This window comes from Arachis duranensis, chromosome 5 (genome assembly GCF_000817695.3).
Source record: "Arachis duranensis cultivar V14167 chromosome 5, aradu.V14167.gnm2.J7QH, whole genome shotgun sequence".
NCBI classification, from domain to species: domain Eukaryota; kingdom Viridiplantae; phylum Streptophyta; class Magnoliopsida; order Fabales; family Fabaceae; genus Arachis; species Arachis duranensis.
The window spans coordinates 58479072-58486818 of NC_029776.3; the positions used below are offsets into that span (position 1 = coordinate 58479072).

Sequence of the window (7747 nt, forward strand, 5' to 3'; positions counted from 1 at the left end):
TTTGCCATCCATTCAGACTTTGAGAGATCATGTTGACTTGCTGAGTTAACACTTTGTTCTGAGCCAATATGGCCTTCAGAGCATCAATTTCAAGAACTCCCTTCCTTTGAGGCGTCCCACTATTCACGGAATTCCTCTCAGAAGTGTACATGAATTGGTTATTTGCAACCATATCAATAAGTTCTTGAGCTTCTGCAGGCGTTTTCTTTAGGTGAATGGATCCACCTGCAGAATGGTCCAATGACATCTTAGAAAACTCAGGTAGACCATAATAGAATATATCTAATATGGTCCATTCTGAAAACATGTCAGAAGGACACTTTTTGGTCATCTGCTTGTATCTTTCCCAAGCTTCATAAAGGGATTCACCATCTTTTTGTTTGAAGGTCTGAACATGCACTCTAAGCTTGCTCAACTTTTGAGGAGAAAAGAATTTATCCAAGAAGGCCGTGACCAGCTCATCCCAAGAGTCCATGCTATCTTTAGGTTGTGAGTCCACCCATGTTCTAGCTCTGTCTCTTACAGCAAGAGGGAAAAGCATGAGACTGTAGACTTCAGGATCTACTCCATTCGTCTTTACAGTCTCACAAATCTGCAAGAACTCGGTTAAAAACTGGTAAGGATCTTCAGATGGAAGTCCATGAAACTTGCAGTTCTGTTGCATTAGAGCAACTAATTGAGGTTTCAGCTCAAAATTGTTTGCTCCGATGGCCGGAATGAAGATGCTTCTTCCATCAAATTTGGAGGTTGGTTTAGTGAAATCACCAAGCATCCTCCTTGCATTATTGTTGTTGGGTTCGGCTGTCATCTCCTTTTCTTGTTCGAAAATTTCAGAAAGGTTGTCTCTGGATTTTTGTAATTTAGCTTCTCTTAATTTCCTCTTCAGAGTCCTTTTAGGTTCAAGATCGGCTTCAACAAGAATGCGTTTTTCCTTGTTCCTACTCATATAGGGAAGAAGAAAACAAGAAAAGAAAGAGAAATCGTCTATGTCACAGTATAGAGATTCCTTTATGTTAGTAGAAGAAGAAAGGGAATGAAAGTGGAGAAGAATGAATAGGTAGGGGCAGTGATTTGAGATGAAGAGAGGTGAAAAGAAGTGTTAGTAAATAAATAAATAAATATAAGAAGGGGAGAGGGAAGAAATTTCGAAAATAAATTTGAAAAGAAGTTAAATAATTTTCGAAGATAAAAGATAACATAGAATTAAAATTAAAATAATTAATTAATTAAAAAGAATTTTTGAAAAAGGGATGAGATATTTTCGAAAATTAGAGAGGGAAAAGTAGTTATGTGGTTTTGAAAAAGATAAGAAACAAACAAAAAGTCAAATAGTTAGTTGAAAAAGATATTAAAATCAAATTTGAAAAGATAAGAAGATAAGAAGTTAGATAAGATATTTTGAAATTAAATTTTTGAAAAAGATATGATATAAAAGATAAGATAAGAGAGATTTAATTTTTAAAATTTAAAATTAATTACTTAACTAACAAGAAATTAAAAGATAAGATTCTAGAATTTAAAGATTGAACCTTTCTTAACAAGAAAGTAACAAACTTCAAATTTTTGAATCAATCATATTAATTGTTAGTGTAATTTCGAAAATTTGAAATAAAATTAAGAAAAAGATTTTGAAAAAAAATTTAAAATTTTGGAAAATAAATAATAAAAAAATGAAAAAGATTTGATTTTTGAAAAAGTTTTAAAAAGATAAGATTTTTAAAATTGAAAATTTGACTTGACTTGTAAGAAACACTAATTTTTAAAAATTTTTGATCAAGTCAACCCAAAATTTCAAAAATTTGGAGGGAAATAAGGAAAAGATATTTTTTTATTTTTGAATTTTTTTTATGAGAGAGAAAAACACAAAAGTGACCCAAAACATGAAAATTTTGGATCAAAACACAAGATGCATGCAAGAACACTATGAATGTCAAGATGAACACCAAGAACACTTTGAAGATCATGATGAACATCAAGAACATAATTTTGAAAAATTTATTATGCAAATAAGACATGCAAGACACCAAACTTAGAAATCTTTAATGCATGGACTCTAACAAACGAAAAATGCATATGAAAAACAACAAACAACACAAAACAAGAAAACATCAAGATCACACAAGAAGACTTGTCAAGAACAACTTAAAGATCATGAAGAACACCATGAATGCATGAATTTTCGCAAAATGCAAGAGAACTTTTTAAAGCATGCAATTGACACCAAACTTAAAAGTTGACTCAAGACTCAAACAAGAAACGCAAAATATTTTTTATTTTTATGATTTTATGATTTTTTTGTATTTTTATTTTTTTTCGAAAATTATATTTTTGAAAAACGAAAATAAAGAAAAATTTTTTTGAAAGAATTTTGAAAACTTTTTTGAAAAGAAAATTACCTAATCTGAGTAACAAGATGAACCGTCAGTTGTCCATACTCGAACAATCCCCGGCAACGGCGCCAAAAACTTCGTGGACGACTTTATTGTTGTATGGAATTAATTCCCTGATAATGGCTCCAAAAACATGGCGCTCAATATCATGGTGTCTAAAATTCAATTTGCAACTTTGCACAACTAACCAACAAGTGCACTGGGTCGTCCAAGTAATACCTTACGTGAGTAAGGGTCGATCCCACGGAGATTGTTGGTATGAAGCAATCTATGGTCATCTTGTAGATCTTAGTCAGGCGGATTCAAATATGATTGGATTAGATATTCAAAAGATAAATAAAATAAACAGGAAATAAAGATAAAGTTACTCATGTAATTCAATGGTGGGAATTTCAGATAGGTGCATGGAGGTGCTGTGTTCCTTCCGAATCTCTACTTTCTTATTACATTCATCCAAGCCTTCCTACTCCTTTCCATGCCAAGCTGTATGTAGGGCATCACCGTTGTCAATGGCTACATCCCATCCTCTCAGTGAAAATGGTTCAAATGCTCTGTCACAGCACGGCTAATCATCTGTCGGTTCTCAATCAGGTTGGAGTAGAATCCCTTGATTCTTTTGTGTCTATCACTAACGCCCAGCCTTCAGGAGTTTGAAGCTCGTCACAGTCATTCAATCCCGGAATCCTACTCGGAATACCACAGACAGGGTTAGACTTTCCGGATTCCCATGAATGCCGCCATCAATTCTAGCTTATACCACGAAGATTCTGACTAAGGAATCCAAGAGATATGCGCCCGGTCTAAGGTAGAACGGAAGTGGTTGTCAGTCACACGCGTTCATAGGTGAGAATGATGATAAGTGTCATGGATCAACATATTCATCAAGTTGAAGTGCAACGAATATCTTAGAACAGGAATAAATTGAATTGGATAGAAAATAATAGTAATTGCATTGAAACTTGAGGTACAACAGAGCTCCACACCCTTAATCTATGGTGTGTAGAAACTCCACTGTTGAAAATACATAAGTGAAAGAGGTTCAGGCATGGCCGAATGGCCAGCCCCCAAATGTGATCAAAAGACTTAGCAGTCAAAAGATGCCTAATACAATAGAAAACTATCCTATTTATACTAGACTAGCTACTAAGGTTTACAGGAGTAAGTAATTGATGCATAAATTCACTTCCAGGGCCCACTTGGTGTATGTTTGAGCTGAGGTTGATCTATCCACGAGTTGAGGCTTCTCTTGGAGTTGAACGCCAAGTTGTAACGTATTTTGGGCGTTCAACTCCGGTTCGTGACGTGTTTCTGGCGTTTGACTCTAGACAGCAACATGGAACTGGCGTTGAGCGCCAGTTTACATCGTCTAATCAAGAATAAAGTATGTACTATTATATATTGCTGGAAAGATCTGGATGTCTACTTTCCAAAGCCATTGGATCCCGCCATTTGGAGTTTTGTAGCTCCAGAAAATCCATTTTGAGTGCAGGGAGGTCAGATTCCAACAGCATCAGTAGTCCTTTGTCAGCCTCCTATCAGAGTTTTGCTCAGGTCCCTCAATTTCAGCCAGAAATTACCTGAAATCATAGAAAAATACACAAACTCATAGTAAAGTCCAGAAATGTGAATTTAGCATAAAAACTAATGAAAATGTCCCTAAAAGTAACTAGATCACACTAAGAACTACCTAAAAATAATGCCAAAAAGCGTATAAATTATCCGCTCATCAATGGGTAACAACTTCCTTTTTAAACACCAATTATTGATTTCCTTTGCTAGTTAGTTGTTGCATTGCATGATAGGTTGCATGCTAGTTAGAATTTGTACATATTTTACCACTTCTTTTTATGTTAGGACTACTTGGTTAGGGTGATTATTTCTTTTCCAAGAAACTGTTTTTAGGGCACCCTACCAATTTGAAAAAAAAAATTCTTGAACTTGCTTGAAGAATTTATTTTGGAACATGGTTTTTGAGCTAAGAACACAAGCATGTGAGTTTTGAGCCTGATTGCGTGGTTACATCTTATAACCACTTATTTTCCATTCTTGTGAGCATTGTTCTCTTTCTATGATTGTAATCATTGCTTTGTTTGATTCTATATGTCCATTATTCCATGTATACATGCATTTATATGATTGAGGCCATCATTTCATTTAGCTCACTTACCCAAATAGCCTACCTTTCATCACCCATTGTTAGCCAAATTTGAGCCTATTTAATCCCTTTTATTCTTAATTTTAGCACATCACTAACCCTAAGTGATAAACAATAAATATCCTTAATTTGGATCTTTGATTAGCTTAGGCTAGTGAAGGTGTATCATTTGGGTATGGGATTCTTGGGACATTGGTTGAGGTAAAAGTGTAATTTTTATTTTTGTTGAATATTGGGAATTGGGTACATGCTTATGCATTAAATATGTAAACCCATATATGCATTCATACAATTGTATATACTTTTGAAAAAACAAAAAAATGTGAAAAAATGATAAAGAAAAAAAAAATATATATATATATAGAGAAAAAAGAAAAAAAAGAGAAAAAAATAAAAAGGGGACAAAAAATACCCCAAAGTAAAGTTCAATAAAAATCAATGTATTTGGAAGGTGAATTACAGAGAATGCATGTGTATGTGAAAAAGTGGGAATCATGGGTAGCTAGGCATTGTATTAGAATTGTATAGGTTGTTATATGTGTTAGGTGAGAGCTTAGGTTAATCAAAGATTCAAATTTCAAGCTCACTTGACCATATGCATCCCTATCTTTACCCTAGCCCCATTACAACCTTTGAATAAGTTATCATGATGAATGTATGCATGCATTGAATAATTGTTGATTGTTAGATGAAAAATAAATCATGGAAAGCATGATTAGAAGAGAATTGAGTGGAGCAACCCTATACACTTGAGCGACTAGAGCGGATATACTTCCGGTGAGGGTTCGATGCTCAATTCTTTGTTCCCAGCTTTCATGAGCTTTCTTCTTGCAAGTCTATTTGAACTTCATTTTGATATTTGAATTGGTAAAGTTTGTGAGTCATCATATGACCTTTGCCCTACTTGCTTATATATGTTCTTGGAGATTGATTTGCTTTTGACCAAGTAGGTAGAATCATTTTGCATTTAGTTGCATTCATATAGATAGGTGCATATAGTTTCTTTGTATTGAATAAATGTTCATACCCCCTTTTTCTTGTCCTTCTTTATTCTTAGCATGAGGACATGCTTGGTTTAAGTGTGGGGAGATTTGATAAACCCCAATTTTGTGGCTTATCTTGCGCTTAATTTGAGAGATTTTAACACCTTTTCTGACATTTATTCAACGAAATAGCATGATTTTGCAATTCTCCCTTGATTTGTGCTTAAATGTGAAAATATACTTTTTAGGCCTTAAAATAGCTAAATTTAATCCAATTTAATTCTATTCGATACCTTGATATGTTTGTTGAGTGATTTCAGGTTCATAGGGCAAGTATTGGATGGAAGAAGTGAGGAGAAAAGCATGCAAAGTGGGAGAACTCATGAAGAAATGAAGGAATCGCAAAGCTGTCAAGCATGACCTCTTCGGACTCAATCGATCATAACTTGAGCTACAGAGGTCTAAATGAAGCGGTTCTAGTTGTGTTGAAAAGCAAATATCCGGGGCTTCAGAATGATATAAAATTCGCCAAAGTTGGCTGACGTATAGGGGCGCGCATGCGCCATGTGCGCGGACACGCCGATGATGCACGTGATTCACTAAAGAGCAACTCGTGGCCAGCGATTTCTAGCTCATTTTGGGCCCAATCCAACTCATTTCTGATGTTATTGAACCCAAGGATTGAAGGGAAAATGAACCAAGTAGCCATATTTTTAGTTTTCATCATGTTTTAGGGAGAATTCTAGAGAGAGAGGCTCTCTCCTCTCTCTAGATTTTAGGGTAGTTTTAGTTAATTCTTCTTGGATCCAGGTTATAATTCTTGTTTTGATTTAGTTCTTCCTTTTAATTTCTTGTTATTACATATCTATTCTTCTAGTTTTACTTTTCAATTCCTTTATTTTGCCATTTTTTATGTTTATGAACAATTGTTGGATCTTAATTTTCTTTAATGGAATTTTATGTTTCCGTGTTCTTTTATGTTAATCTTGCTTACTATTATTGATTTCTTTCTATTGATAGCTATGGTTTCATTTAATTCTTTCATTTTGTTATATTTACTTTTCTTGCACACTAGGTGTTTGATAAAATATTTTCTCTAGGTTTTTAGTAGTTCTCTTTACTCCTGGCCTAAGTGGAGTAATTAGTGACGCTTGAGTTATCTAATTCCTTTGATATGATTGAAAATTGGAAGTTGCTAATTGATTTGGATACCACTAACACTAGTCTTTCCCTTGGAAGTTGGCTAGGACTTGTGAAATCAAGTTGATTCATCCACTTGACTTTTCTCCATGGTTAGAGGTTAACTAAGAGGTAGCAATGGAAAATTTGTGATCACAATTAAGGAGGATAACTAGGATAGGACTTCTAGTTCTCATATCTAGCCAAGAGCTTTGTTAGTTGTTAGTTTATTTTCATTACAATTTACATTCCATGTCTCTTATCCCAAAAACCCCCCAAAATATACTTCATAGCCAATAATTGAGCACTTCATTGCAATTCCTTGTGAGACGACCCGGAGTCTAAATACTTCGGTTAATTTTCATTGGGGTTTGTACATGTGACAACTCAATATTTTTTATGTGAGAATTGTTTGTTGGTTTGGAGCTATGCTTACAACGAAGTAATTCTTTCTACAAGAAGAAAATCTAGACCATCGAGCAAATCTCATTCATCAAAATGGCGCCGTTGCCGGGGAGTTGCAATGGTGTTATATTATTGGCTATTGTGAATATGTGAATATGTTTGTCTTTTGCTTGTTTGTTAGTTTTTGTTAGGTTTAGGACTTTGTTTCTCATTTTTGTTAGTTTTTGTTTCTCTTTGCTATTATGAATTCTCATCACTTTGGCTATGAGTTTGGCTCAAATTATGTTGTAGAAAATGGGAGCTACAATGACAATATGCATCAAGGATGGAACAATCAAAGATGGGAGGAGTCTCAAGGGATTGATCAACCTTATTGGCAACAACAACCTCCGGATTCTTATGGGTATAATTCGAATCCTAATGCATATCAATCTAATAGATGTGGTGACCCTTATTGTGATTGTCAACAACCACCACCACATGCCTATGAACCATCCCCTCAACATGATTTTGAACTACCTTACTCACAAGCCCCTTTTCATCAAACTCCTCCATATGACCCTAACCCATATTCACCATACCAACCACCTTGTGAACCATATGAACCATATGAAGAACCACCCCAATTCAACCCC

General features: G+C 34.7%; 1 non-coding gene across 1 annotated transcript; it reads left to right on the top strand.

Moving 5' to 3' along the window:
* The first annotated feature begins 305 nt into the window (after positions 1-305).
* Positions 306-409, top strand: LOC127748271 (small nucleolar RNA R71). The gene has a single exon (XR_008010213.1). It is a non-coding gene; the product is annotated as a small nucleolar RNA R71 (small nucleolar RNA).
* The last annotated feature ends 7338 nt before the right edge of the window (positions 410-7747 follow it).